The sequence below is a fragment of the Mytilus edulis genome, chromosome 8 (assembly GCF_963676685.1).
Source record: "Mytilus edulis chromosome 8, xbMytEdul2.2, whole genome shotgun sequence".
Taxonomy (NCBI): domain Eukaryota; kingdom Metazoa; phylum Mollusca; class Bivalvia; order Mytilida; family Mytilidae; genus Mytilus; species Mytilus edulis.
This window is the reverse complement of record NC_092351.1, coordinates 32,980,775-32,996,085: the sequence shown is the minus strand read 5'-3', so window position 1 is coordinate 32,996,085 and position 15,311 is coordinate 32,980,775.

Here is a 15,311-nt window from a genome sequence, read left to right as displayed (position 1 = left end):
TCTGTCTAACATTTCTCAGGTTTTACTAAATGAACTGACTTCATATTTGGTCACCAGCTTGACAGTGATAATTTGTAACCTGTGAGCTTTTTACGGATCCCTCACACCTACATATACTTCCTGTTTGCCTAACTATCATAATAGAAAAACAAAAAGATATTGGGTACCATTTATGATGCATAATAAGTACATGCACAGAAAAAAAATATACAAAAAACAAAGGTACAGTTTTTTTTCATTGCTGATCTTCATCTCAAAGTCACAGTGAGGCCTACAACATAGAGCAAAAAATATCACCTCACTGCAAGTGTAAGATGGCCCCTAACACAAGTTTGACCATTATGTTACCGACCACTTAATGGGGCCTGGTTAAAAAAAAAGACATGCTGGGGAATACTAGTAGGACATGGTTAATATACAAAGGGGATCCTAAGGATGCCTTTACTTTGAAATTTCACAAATTTTCCTTAGAAAGACTTAGTACTGAACAGAATGATTTCATAGTCAGTCCTCAACTTTGCAGTGATGTGTTGTAAAGTGTAATAGAAAAGAAAAGATATATGGTATCATCCATGACACATAATTACATAGTACATACACATAAAAAACCACAATAAGCAAAAGAACAGCATTTTTATTGCTCTTCTTCATCTCAAAATCTCTTATATATAAGCTCTGGTCTGTCATATTTACATTGTCGTGATTGTCATTCACCTCATTGTCATGGTTCAAACATCCATATCTCAGATACCATATTTAAGCAATAGGTTAAATTATATTTAGTTTGTGGAATGATTGTAAGTTGTACATATCAGACTATCAGGTTTCATCTGCCTTGACCTCAATTTCATGGTTCATTTGACAATGTTATGTATTTTTGGTTTGGTCTTTTTCTCATACTACATGGACATGCATAAGCAATAAAATCACTAAATTATAGTTGTAATGAATGATTTTGATATGTACACGTTTGTCTGGAAGGTTTCATATGACATTGACCTTATTTTCATGGTTTATAGGTTTGGTCTATTTCTCACGTACAAGAGCAATAGGGCCACTATATTTTTTGTATGGAATGGTTGTAAGGTGTACATATAACAAAAGAAGATGTGGTAGGATTGCCAATGAGACAACTGTCCACAAGAGACCAAAATAAAAAAAATGAATGAAAAACAAATACATGTATGTACCACAAAAACAAACGACAACCACTGAATTACAGGCTCCTGACTTGGGACAGGCACCTACATAAATAATGTGGCGGGGTTAAACATGTTAGTGGGATCCTAACCTGGGACAGTGGTATATCAGTAAAACATAAGAACGAACTATAAAAATCAGTTGAAAAAGGCTTAACTCATCAGATGGACAAAAATACATAACTGTCTGACAGGTTTCGTTCAACCTTTACCTTATTTTCATCATTCATTGGTCAATGATATATTTTATTTTTTTGGTTTCGCCATTTTACCAGATACTACAAGCAATAGGTCAACTATATTTGGTGCATGAAAATCAAATAATTATAAGGTTTGCCTGTCTGTTTGGCAGAGTTTGTTTAAACACTGAATTCATTTTCATGGTTTGCTGGTCAATGGTAAGATTTTGTGGTTTGGTCTATTTTTCAGGTACTTTAAACGACATGACCACTATATTTGGTGTAATCATGTACTGATGTCTGTCTGGTATGGTTTTATCTGACCGTGACCTCATATTTACACCAAAGACTTTTAACATGAATTCAAACAAGTAAAGCAGGCGAGACATTTCAGCGTGTGAACTTTTGTTTCTTTTATTAGGTGTTTGTAATCGTTTTAAATTGGCAAAGCAAATCAGCTAAATGCAGTTCTGGATTTTGATTGGCCAATGCTTGGTTTGGTACTTCATCCTCTCTAAAAGCTTTACGGTTTGAAACTATGGTAAAACTCCCCTTTTAGCCAACATGGCCGATATGGCTTTAAATAGAACATAGGAGTAAAATACAATTTTTGGTTTATATCTCTGAAACTAAAGCCTTTAAAGCAAATCTGACGGGTGGCAAACATTTCAGACTCAGATTGAAACACCCATAATATTGTAAGTACCGTTAGTATAAGATACATTATCATCAACCGAAATGTTTTATTATACTGTATTTATGCTTACACTTACTCTTTGGACAAGACAAGCTTTTACTGTACACCAAGTAATACTTACCCCACAACATAAATACAAACCAACACATCAGGACTGCATCTACAAAAACAATGCTCTAGAAGGGGTGAATATATACCTGTCCAGCTCTAGAAGGGGTGAATATATACCTATCTGAACACCATCTTAGCCCAGTAACATCATCTGTACAAACTTACTACTGGATAAAAAGCTGTAAATAGTTATCAAAAGTACCAGGAGTAAAAACATATTCAATTGGCTCAACAAAAATTTAAAACTGTCTACGAGAGGAGTACACACAGACTCATCTTACTCTTACTGAGTGGCATAGAGACAAACCCAGGACCAAGACGACCAAGATTTCCTTGCACGATATGCCAAAAAGCATGTAAAATAGAATCTATAGCTTGTGACGACTGCGATAAGTGGACACATAGAAACTGCATTGGTATGTCAACATCAGAATACAGCAACCTAGGCAAAAGTGAAGACACATGGACTTGCCCATCTTGCTGCAAACCAAACAATTCTTCAACAAAAATATATTTTATACCAAATGGAGATGACAGCAAGCACTCAATACAAAATATATCGCCCAATCCATCAATGGTAGACAGTATATCAGAAGCATCAATACCATCAACATCAGGTTCCAGCATTAATTCACCATCATTCAACACAACATCTTTCAGCACTGATATACTGATCATGACATCATCACCAAAACCAACTAAAACTAAACCAGCCACTAAAAAACAGTTAAGAATATTAAACATCAATTTTCAAAGTCTCAGAAAAAAAGGCAAACTACTCGAAGCAATCATTGAGTCAACTGAGCCAGACATTATAATAGGCACGGAAACCTGGCTTGATCCAAACATCAAATCAAGTGATATTATACCAGACTACTTCCATTATGACACGGAACGCCGAGATCGTCCAAAGGACCCCCATGGAGGGGTATTGATAGCAGCTAAACAAACATTACAGCTGGGTAACATCATAAAAAGCACAGAAATAGAACTACTGACTGGCACTATTAACTTAGAAGGAAAAAAGAAAATACTTATAGGTGCATTTTATCGACCACCTGATAAAACAGAAGACACCTACTTGAATAAAATGAAAGACGAAATAAATAACATCAGAGCAAAACATCAAAAAGACATATTTCTTATTGGTGGCGATTTCAACCTACCGATATCAACTGGGCAGAACAAACTATAGACCATAGGCAGTATCCTACCAGAACCAACCAGGCATTCTTAGAACTTGTAGCTGACAACGGGCTAGAACAAATTGTGGACTTTCCAACACGAAAAGAGAATACCTTAGATTTATTGCTTACCTCTCATCCTTCATTTAAATTAAGATGCAAACCCTTACCATCAATAGGAAACAGCGACCATGACATTGTCCTCCTAGATATGGCTTGTAAACCTCTTAAACCTAAACCAGTCAGAAGAAAAATATTTCTATGGAAAAAAGCTGAAATACATAATATAAAGGAAGACCTACAAAACTTTATAACTACCTTCAAAAACATCAAAGATAGAAGCGTTGAGTCTTTATGGCAGGCAGATAAAACAGCTGTACAAACCACCATAGAGAAAAGAGTACCAACAAAAATGACCCTTGGAAGAAACACTCATCCATGGATCAATACAACTATTAGACGCAAAATAAACCAAAAGCAGAAAGCACACAAGAAGGCTAGAAAAACTAAAAAGAAAAGAGACAAAGATAGATATAAAAGACTACAACAAGAAGTTCAGTGGGAGGTCCGGCAAGCCAACAAGAAATATATGGAAGAGGTCAGTTCAGACTATAGAGATAATGCAAAGAAGTTCTGGTCTTATATCAAAAGCAAAGGTCAAGAATGGACAGGAGTGGCACCGTTAAAAAACAAAATGGGATTTCTGCAAAGTGACAACAAGAGCAAAGCTGACATTTTAAACGACCAATTCCAGTCAGTATTTACCAAAGAAAACCTAAATAACTTTCCAGATAAAGGAAAAAGTCCATACTACACCATGAAGGACATAAAAATTAGTACCAACGGAGTCCACAAATTGTTAAAAAAAACCTGAAACCGCATAAAGCTACTGGTCCCGACTCAATACCAGCCTTTATACTGAAAGCAGCAGCAGAACAACTTGCTCCGATACTCACAGACCTATACCAAACATCATTGAACACTGGTGTAGTCCCGCAAGATTGGAGAGATGCCAATGTAGTACCACTTTTTAAAAAAGACGAAAGACACCTAGCATCTAACTACAGACCAGTTTCTCTAACTTCCATCACGTGTACGGTCATTGAACATATTGTACATAGCAACATCATGGACCACTTTGACAATAATAAAATACTAACTGATGCACAACACGGATTCCGCAAAAGACGATCATGCGAATCCCAACTAATCGTAACAATCAACGACGTTGCATCAAAATTAAAAAGCAGCGGCCAAGTAGACATCATCCTGCTAGACTTTGCAAAAGCAGTTGACAAGGTACCACATCACCGCCTCCTACACAAGCTGGAATACTATGGCGTCAACCCCAAAACCAATAAATGGATTCGCTCCTTCCTACATAACAGAAAGCAGAGCGTGATATTAGAGGGTGCTGTCTCCTCACAAGTACCAGTACTCTCTGGTGTACCCCAAGGCACAGTCCTTGCTCCATTACTGTTCCTGGCCTACATAAACGACATGCCAGAAACAGCATCTACATCAGAGACCAAATTGTTCGCGGATGACAGCCTACTCTTTTGTACCATCACCAACCAATCTGACAGTGAACTACTTCAAAAGGACTTAACAGCATTGGAAGACTGGGAAAACAAATGGCAGATGAGTTTTAATGCCAAAAAATGCCTTGTCATCAGAATAACCCCAAAAAATAGACCAGTGATACAAACATCGTACCAGCTACACGGTCATACTCTAGACACAGAGGAAGCAAGTAAATATCTTGGAGTAACCATCAGCAACAACCTAACATGGGATAAACACATAGACAATACAGTAGGCAAAGGAAACAGAACGTTGAGATTTATACGTAGAAACCTCAAAGGCTGTAACAAAACCTGTAAAGGCAGCTGCGTATGTATCCATGGTAAGACCTGAAGTGGAATACGCAAGCACAATATAGGACCCAACCGCCCAAAATAAAATCAAGGCAATTGAACAGGTCCAGAAAAGAGCTGCACGATTTGTGAATAACAACTACACAGACCGAACACCTGGCTGTGTCACAAATATGGTTAAAAATCTTAAATGGGAAAGTATAGAAGAACGGAGGAAAACAAATAGATTATGCATGCTATTTAAGATCCACCATGATCTTATAGATATAGACCATCACCAATATTTGACACCGAATGATAACCGGACCAGAGGTTAAAACCGCTTCTTCCAAGAAAGAACAAGTACAGACACTTACGGCCAATCTTTCTTCCCGAGAACAATCAGGGACTGGAACAACCTACCAACAACAGTTACAGCGACCAACACCGTTGATGGATTCATAACTGCCCTGAAAGCATGCTCTGAAAGGAAGTAGGAAAACCCAGTTGTAAATAATTTTAATTGTATATTTTTGCGAACGTTTTAAATGTATTTGTAAATAGCCAAGAGAAGGCTTTCTGTGTTGCCCGACACTGCGTAAAGTTTTCGCGCGGAACCATGAACATTCAATATTGAATCCGGTTCCTTACCTGGAAGAAGAAGAAGAAGACCCGTTGTTGGGTCGCTGTCCCTGAATTTTGCAGTTTTTTTGTTATTATCTTAGATAGCATTATAGTAGGTTATAATATCTAATATCTAATACTATTAATTATGTTTAACCTTATTTTGCATGATTTGAAAAGCATCAGTAAATACAGGTGAGCGACACAGGCTCTAGTTTTATTGAACTGAAGTATGTTATCAAAATACAGTGCAGCACAAAACACAAAAAAAAACAAGTGGCAGCTGCAGGCTTAGATAAAATACTACTGCCCTCTAGCTGTGTTGTGAAAGAAAACTCAACAGCAATGTTAGTATGAATTTAAAACGATTCATTTATTGGATTACTTTTCAAGAATCAACGCTTATCCATTGTATCTATATCACAGAGACATCATCCTGAGAACGAGTAAAAAAAAGAAGAGATCTAGAGGTCAACAATGTTACTGTTTTTCTATATAATTATATCCATTTTTTTTTTGGTGATATACAAATAAGCTAGTAAATCCTAGGTGCGCTGGCCGTTAAGCAACCAACAATCAATCAACCACTAGTATGTATCGCAACTAAATAGAGTTTCGTATAGAAGAGAAGAGGGAAACTAAATGTGACCTGTGCTTGTGGGACTATAGAAGACAGACAGAAACTATATGTAGCATAAATGACCAGTAAAATAAAATCTACAAATAAGTCAACATGACTCAAATCGTCCCTCGACTTCTTATTGTCCCTGTTACTGGGGAAGTACTACCCTTTTTGTGATTATGGAGGAATCTCTAATAGAATAACAATAAATATGAGTAAAGTTTACTACGATCAACAAATAGCTGAAACCATGGCGTTGTCAGTTTGTTTTGGATTTATGAGTTTGATTGTCCCTTTGGTATCTTTCGTCCCTCTTTTATTACCACTGGGTCGATGTCTCTGCTGGTGGACATTTTGTCCGCGAGGACATCATCCGCCCAGTAGCAAAACCACAATTGCATGAACTTATGAAGATCAAACAGGAAACTGGCTCGGACGTCGCCCAGTATAAAAAGGTCCGACACAGACGTCACCATGGACACGGTGTCGTCTGATATGGCAGGTGTCCCCTCATCACCAGACATGACAAATATCTCAAACACGACTCATTCAGATCATCGTCCTAGTGACAATAGCAATATTACACATATACAGCAATGTTCAGTTCTCCTTAAAGACATTTTGGTTTTTGATGACACAGTACAACACTGTCGCATTTCGAAATGTGAGACCAAAGGCTGCAAAACTTGTGCTATTTTAATTACAGATGCTGAATTCACTAGCAATTTAACCAAGAAGTCATATTTTACCAGAAGATACGATGATCTGAATTGTAAATCGATAAATGTCGTCTACGGATTAGAGTGCAACCTTTGCGGATTGGTATACGTCGGTGAAACGAAAGGAAGGCTAAACAAACGTATGTGCGGTCATATATCAGACATAAACCTCAATGCTAACGACATTCTATACCAGCATTTCAATCAGCCCGATCATTCCATCGTTTCTATGACAGTTCGCATTATTGAAAAGATATACCATAGCTCTAACAATCCTAATCTTTCAACGACTCTCCGTAGACAAAAAGAAGACTACTGGATTAGACAATTGGGAACTGCAACACCGTATGGCTGCAATGACAAAATTGATGGTATAGGTATTCTATCTAGTCCTTCGTGTAACTCGGTGAATGTGATGAATATTTTCAACTCGACTCCTCGACGTAGACGCAGTCATGGTCATCGTCATTATACATCACGTTCTCTGCATGATGTCTCTATTAATGACTTGCTGTCATTCATACAAAAGCCGTTAGGTATTTATCACATTCGCACGAAACTTTATTCATCACCCCTTTCAAAACTTCATTCTCTGTTCAATTTATGTTTGGAATCCACTGTTACAAACCCTCATTCAAACCAATACAAACTTCAAGCTATAATTTCGGATATTGCAAGTCACAGACTTTTGAAGCCAGTTCGCATTGGAAAAGATGAAAAAGAGAAAAGATCTTTTCTAAATCTTTCCTTTGCCAACAAAGGTCTCGATGGCGTCAACCTAGGCAATATCCTTCATCATAAATTAGTTCAATCGAAAATACCTCCTTATTTCAAAGACCAGTCTGTACCAATAATGTCTTATACCTATTGCAACTAAAATTTTCAATTACAAACGCGTTTTGCAGAATCTCGATATTGACGACTTCAAGTCTAAACCTTCTGATTGCACTTGTGCTAGTTCCCAATTCACATATAATCCTGCTGGCCACGTTATTACCGGTGACCTTAACATTGTTAATAACACTTCTCTACGAAATGTGTTATCGAAAGGTCCGAAATATCGTGAGCCTAAATCCATCAATTGGAAATACAACTTTAAAATTTTGATGGACTCAGTCGAGGATTATGCCAGGCAATGGGCTAAACGTGAAAAGGAAGACGTAGACACTCTATCCGAATGGATTAAGGCAGTGAGGTCGTTAATACAAATCAGAATTAAGAAACTGAATGGGTCCATCAATGCCCATGCTACGTCAATCTTTAAAGACCCAAATGTTGCTAAACACTTATCCGACCTCCATGATAAATATGTTGTTGTCCCCGCAGACAAAGCCCCAAATAACATCGTTTTTGTCTATAAAAGTCACTACATTAATTGCTTGATAAACGAATTAGGTATAGACAATTCACTTGGAAACTCAACATATACCCTCACGACACTTACCAAAGAGGAAATCCTGGATAATCATAGGTCTGTTCTTTGTTCCTTTGGTATTTCAACCAAAGATGAAGAACTGGATCTTCCATCACTGTATTGGATACCTAAACTACATAAGTGTCCTTACAAACAACGGTATATTGCTGGGTCTTCCAAGTGCTTCACGAAACCTCTTTCTAAATTATTAACATCTATTTTATCAGCAATCAAAGACGGGCTTCAAAGTTATTGTGAAACTGCCTATTCTAGAGGTGGCGTGAATCAGATGTGGATACTAAAAAATTCCAAAGATCTTTTAGAGTACATACAATCTAACTCTCTTTCATCTTGTAACAGTATTAAAACATTTGACTTTTCTACTCTGTACACAAGTATTCCACATTCCAAATTAAAAGACAAATTGAAAAAGTTGGTATTACTTTGCTTCATAAAAAAGAATGCCCAACGTAGATACAAGTATCTTGTCTTAGGGAGGGATAAATCATACTTTGTAAAGAATCACTCTGATACAAACAAAAAATTCTCTGAAACCGATATTATCAAGATGCTTGATTTCTTGATTGACAACATATTTGTAACGTTCGGAGGACGTGTTTTTCAACAGACTGTCGGCATCCCAATGGGAGCAAACTGTGCCCCTCTACTTGCCGACTTGTTTCTTTATTATTATGAGGCTGACTTCATACAGGAACTTCTTAGGAAGAAGGATAAGAAGTTAGCAATATCCTTCAACTCTACTTTCCGCTATATAGATGACGTTCTTTCAATAAACAATTCAAAATTTGATGACTATGTGGAACGCATCTATCCCATCGAATTGGAGATAAAGGATACTACAGATACAGTTAAGTCGGCTTCATATCTTGACTTACATCTAGAAATTGACAATGAGGGTCGGTTGAAAACAAAACTTTACGACAAAAGAGATGATTTCAGCTTTCCAATTGTGAACTTTCCATTTCTAAGTAGCAACATTCCAGCAGCACCTGCATACGGGGTATATATCTCCCAATTGATACGATATTCCCGTGCTTGCATTTTCTATCATGATTTTCTTGATAGAGGGTTACTGCTCACAAGGAAGCTATTAAACCAAGTGTTCCAAATGGTGAAGTTGAAATCATCCCTTCGTAAATTTTACGGACGCCATCACGAGTTGGTTGACCGTTATGGAATAACCGTTTCACAATGATATCGGATATGTTCCTTACGTCGTAACTACAATCCCCTTCCCTTTCATGAATGTGACCTACCGAATTAGACTATTTACCGGATTTGTAATCACATAAGCAACACGACGAGTGCCATATGTGGAGCAGGATCTGCTTACCCTTCCGGAGCACCTGAGATCACCCCTAGTTTTTGGTGGGGTTCGTGTTGTTTATTCTTTAGTTTTCTATGTTGTGTCATGCGTACTATTGTTTTTCTGTTTGTCTTTTTTCATTTTTAACCATGGCGTTGTCAGTTTGTTTTGGATTTATGAGTTTGATTGTCCCTTTGATATCTTTCGTCCCTCTCAAGTTTTATTACCACTGGGTCGATTTCTCTGCTGGTGGACATTTTGTCCGCGAGGACATCATCCGCCCAGTAGCAAAACCACAATTGCATGAACTTATAAAGATCAAACAGGAAACTGGCTCGGACGTCGCCCAGTATAAAAAGGTCCGAAACAGACGTCACCATGGACACGGTGTCGTCTGATATGGCAGGTGTCCCCTCATCACCAGACATGACAAATATCTCAAACACGACTCATTCAGATCATCGTCCTAGTGACAATAGCAATATTACACATATACAGCAATGTTCAGTTCTCCTTAAAGACATTTTGGTTTTTGATGACACAGTACAACACTGTCGCATTTCGAAATGTGAGACCAAAGGCTGCAAAACTTGTGCTATTTTAATTACAGATGCTGAATTCACTAGCAATTTAACCAAGAAGTCATATTTTACCAGAAATTACGATGATCTGAATTGTAAATCGATAAATGTCGTCTACGGATTAGAGTGCAACCTTTGCGGATTGGTATACGTCGGTGAAACGAAAGGAAGGCTAAACAAACGTATGTGCGGTCATAGATCAGACATAAACCTCAATGCTAACGACATTCTATACCAGCATTTCAATCAGCCCGATCATTCCATCGTTTCTATGACAGTTCGCATTATCGAAAAGATATACCATAGCTCTAACAATCCTAATCTTTCAACGACTCTCCGTAGACAAAAAGAAGACTACTGGATTAGACAATTGGGAACTGCAACACCGTATGGCTGCAATGACAAAATTGATGGTATAGGTATTCTATCTAGTCCTTCGTGTAACTCAGTGAATGTGATGAATATTTTCAACTCGACTCCTCGACGTAGACGCAGTCATGGTCATCGTCATTATACATCACGTTCTCTGCATGATGTCTCTATTAATGACTTGCTGTCATTCATACAAAAGCCGTTAGGTATTCATCACATTCGCACGAAACTTTATTCATTACCCCTTTCAAAACTTCATTCTCTGTTCAATTTATGTTTGGAATCCACTGTTACAAACCCTCATTCAAACCAATACAAACTTCAAGCTATAATTTCGGATATTGCAAGTCACAGACTTTTGAAGCCAGTTCGCATTGGAAAAGATGAAAAAGAGAAAAGATCTTTTCTAAATCTTTCCTTTGCCAACAAAGGTCTCGATGGCGTCAACCTAGGCAATATCCTTCATCATAAATTAGTTCAATCGAAAATACCTCCTTATAAATTTCAAAGACCAGTCTGTACCAATAATGTCTTATACCTATTGCAACTAAAATTTTCAATTACAAACGCGTTTTGCAGAATCTCGATATTGACGACTTCAAGTCTAAACCTCCTGATTGCACTTGTGCTAGTTCCCAATTCACATATAATCCTGCTGGCCACGTTATTACCGGTGACCTTAACATTGTTAATAACACTTCTCTACGAAATGTGTTATCGAAAGGTCCGAAATATCGTGAGCCTAAATCCATCAATTGGAAATACAACTTTAAAATTTTGATGGACTCAGTCGAGGATTATGCCAGGCAATGGGCTAAACGTGAAAAGGAAGACGTAGACACTCTATCCGAATGGATTAAGGCAGTGAGGTCGTTAATACAAATCAGAATTAAGAAACTGAATGGGTCCATCAATGCCCATGCTACGTCAATCTTTAAAGACCCAAATGTTGCTAAACACTTATCCGACCTCCATGATAAATATGTTGTTGTCCCCGCAGACAAAGCCCCAAATAACATCGTTTTTGTCTATAAAAGTCACTACATTAATTGCTTGATAAACGAATTAGGTATAGACAATTCACTTGGAAACTCAACATATACACTCACGACACTTACCAAAGAGGAAATCCTGGATAATCATAGGTCTGTTCTTTGTTCCTTTGGTATTTCAACCAAAGATGAAGAACTGGATCTTCCATCACTGTATTGGATACCTAAACTACATAAGTGTCCTTACAAACAACGGTATATTGCTGGGTCTTCCAAGTGCTTCACGAAACCTCTTTCTAAATTATTAACATCTATTTTATCAGCAATCAAAGACGGGCTTCAAAGTTATTGTGAAACTGCCTATTCTAGAGGTGGCGTGAATCAGATGTGGATACTAAAAAATTCCAAAGATCTTTTAGAGTACATACAATCTAACTCTCTTTCATCTTGTAACAGTATTAAAACATTTGACTTTTCTACTCTGTACACAAGTATTCCACATTCCAAATTAAAAGACAAATTGAAAAAGTTGGTATTACTTTGCTTCATAAAAAAGAATGCCCAACGTAGATACAAGTATCTTGTCTTAGGGAGGGATAAATCATACTTTGTAAAGAATCACTCTGATACAAACAAAAAATTCTCTGAAACCGATATTATCAAGATGCTTGATTTCTTGATTGACAACATATTTGTAACGTTCGGAGGACGTGTTTTTCAACAGACTGTCGGCATCCCAATGGGAGCAAACTGTGCCCCTCTACTTGCCGACTTGTTTCTTTATTATTATGAGGCTGACTTCATACAGGAACTTCTTAGGAAGAAGGATAAGAAGTTAGCAATATCCTTCAACTCTACTTTCCGCTATATAGATGACGTTCTTTCAATAAACAATTCAAAATTTGATGACTATGTGGAACGCATCTATCCCATCGAATTGGAGATAAAGGATACTACAGATACAGTTAAGTCGGCTTCATATCTTGACTTACATCTAGAAATTGACAATGAGGGTCGGTTGAAAACAAAACTTTACGACAAAAGAGATGATTTCAGCTTTCCAATTGTGAACTTTCCATTTCTAAGTAGCAACATTCCAGCAGCACCTGCATACGGGGTATATATCTCCCAATTGATACGATATTCCCGTGCTTGCATTTTCTATCATGATTTTCTTGATAGAGGGTTACTGCTCACAAGGAAGCTATTAAACCAAGTGTTCCAAATGGTGAAGTTGAAATCATCCCTTCGTAAATTTTACGGACGCCATCACGAGTTGGTTGACCGTTATGGAATAACCGTTTCACAATGATATCGGATATGTTCCTTACGTCGTAACTACAATCCCCTTCCCTTTCATGAATGTGACCTACCGAATTAGACTATTTACCGGATTTGTAATCACATAAGCAACACGACGAGTGCCACATGTGGAGCAGGATCTGCTTACCCTTCCGGAGCACCTGAGATCACCCCTAGTTTTTGGTGGGGTTCGTGTTGTTTATTCTTTAGTTTTCTATGTTGTGTCATGCGTACTATTGTTTTTCTGTTTGTCTTTTTTCATTTTTAGCCATGGCGTTGTCAGTTTGTTTTGGATTTATGAGTTTGATTGTCCCTTTGATATCTTTCGTCCCTCTCAAGTTTTATTACCACTGGGTCGATTTCTCTGCTGGTGGACATTTTGTCCGCGAGGACATCATCCGCCCAGTAGCAAAACCACAATTGCATGAACTTATAAAGATCAAACAGGAAACTGGCTCGGACGTCGCCCAGTATAAAAAGGTCCGAAACAGACGTCACCATGGACACGGTGTCGTCTGATATGGCAGGTGTCCCCTCATCACCAGACATGACAAATATCTCAAACACGACTCATTCAGATCATCGTCCTAGTGACAATAGCAATATTACACATATACAGCAATGTTCAGTTCTCCTTAAAGACATTTTGGTTTTTGATGACACAGTACAACACTGTCGCATTTCGAAATGTGAGACCAAAGGCTGCAAAACTTGTGCTATTTTAATTACAGATGCTGAATTCACTAGCAATTTAACCAAGAAGTCATATTTTACCAGAAGTTACGATGATCTGAATTGTAAATCGATAAATGTCGTCTACGGATTAGAGTGCAACCTTTGCGGATTGGTATACGTCGGTGAAACGAAAGGAAGGCTAAACAAACGTATGTGCGGTCATAGATCAGACATAAACCTCAATGCTAACGACATTCTATACCAGCATTTCAATCAGCCCGATCATTCCATCGTTTCTATGACAGTTCGCATTATCGAAAAGATATACCATAGCTCTAACAATCCTAATCTTTCAACGACTCTCCGTAGACAAAAAGAAGACTACTGGATTAGACAATTGGGAACTGCAACACCGTATGGCTGCAATGACAAAATTGATGGTATAGGTATTCTATCTAGTCCTTCGTGTAACTCAGTGAATGTGATGAATATTTTCAACTCGACTCCTCGACGTAGACGCAGTCATGGTCATCGTCATTATACATCACGTTCTCTGCATGATGTCTCTATTAATGACTTGCTGTCATTCATACAAAAGCCGTTAGGTATTCATCACATTCGCACGAAACTTTATTCATTACCCCTTTCAAAACTTCATTCTCTGTTCAATTTATGTTTGGAATCCACTGTTACAAACCCTCATTCAAACCAATACAAACTTCAAGCTATAATTTCGGATATTGCAAGTCACAGACTTTTGAAGCCAGTTCGCATTGGAAAAGATGAAAAAGAGAAAAGATCTTTTCTAAATCTTTCCTTTGCCAACAAAGGTCTCGATGGCGTCAACCTAGGCAATATCCTTCATCATAAATTAGTTCAATCGAAAATACCTCCTTATAAATTTCAAAGACCAGTCTGTACCAATAATGTCTTATACCTATTGCAACTAAAATTTTCAATTACAAACGCGTTTTGCAGAATCTCGATATTGACGACTTCAAGTCTAAACCTCCTGATTGCACTTGTGCTAGTTCCCAATTCACATATAATCCTGCTGGCCACGTTATTACCGGTGACCTTAACATTGTTAATAACACTTCTCTACGAAATGTGTTATCGAAAGGTCCGAAATATCGTGAGCCTAAATCCATCAATTGGAAATACAACTTTAAAATTTTGATGGACTCAGTCGAGGATTATGCCAGGCAATGGGCTAAACGTGAAAAGGAAGACGTAGACACTCTATCCGAATGGATTAAGGCAGTGAGGTCGTTAATACAAATCAGAATTAAGAAACTGAATGGGTCCATCAATGCCCATGCTACGTCAATCTTTAAAGACCCAAATGTTGCTAAACACTTATCCGACCTCCATGATAAATATGTTGTTGTCCCCGCAGACAAAGCCCCAAATAACATCGTTTTTGTCTATAAAAGTCACTACATTAATTGCTTGAT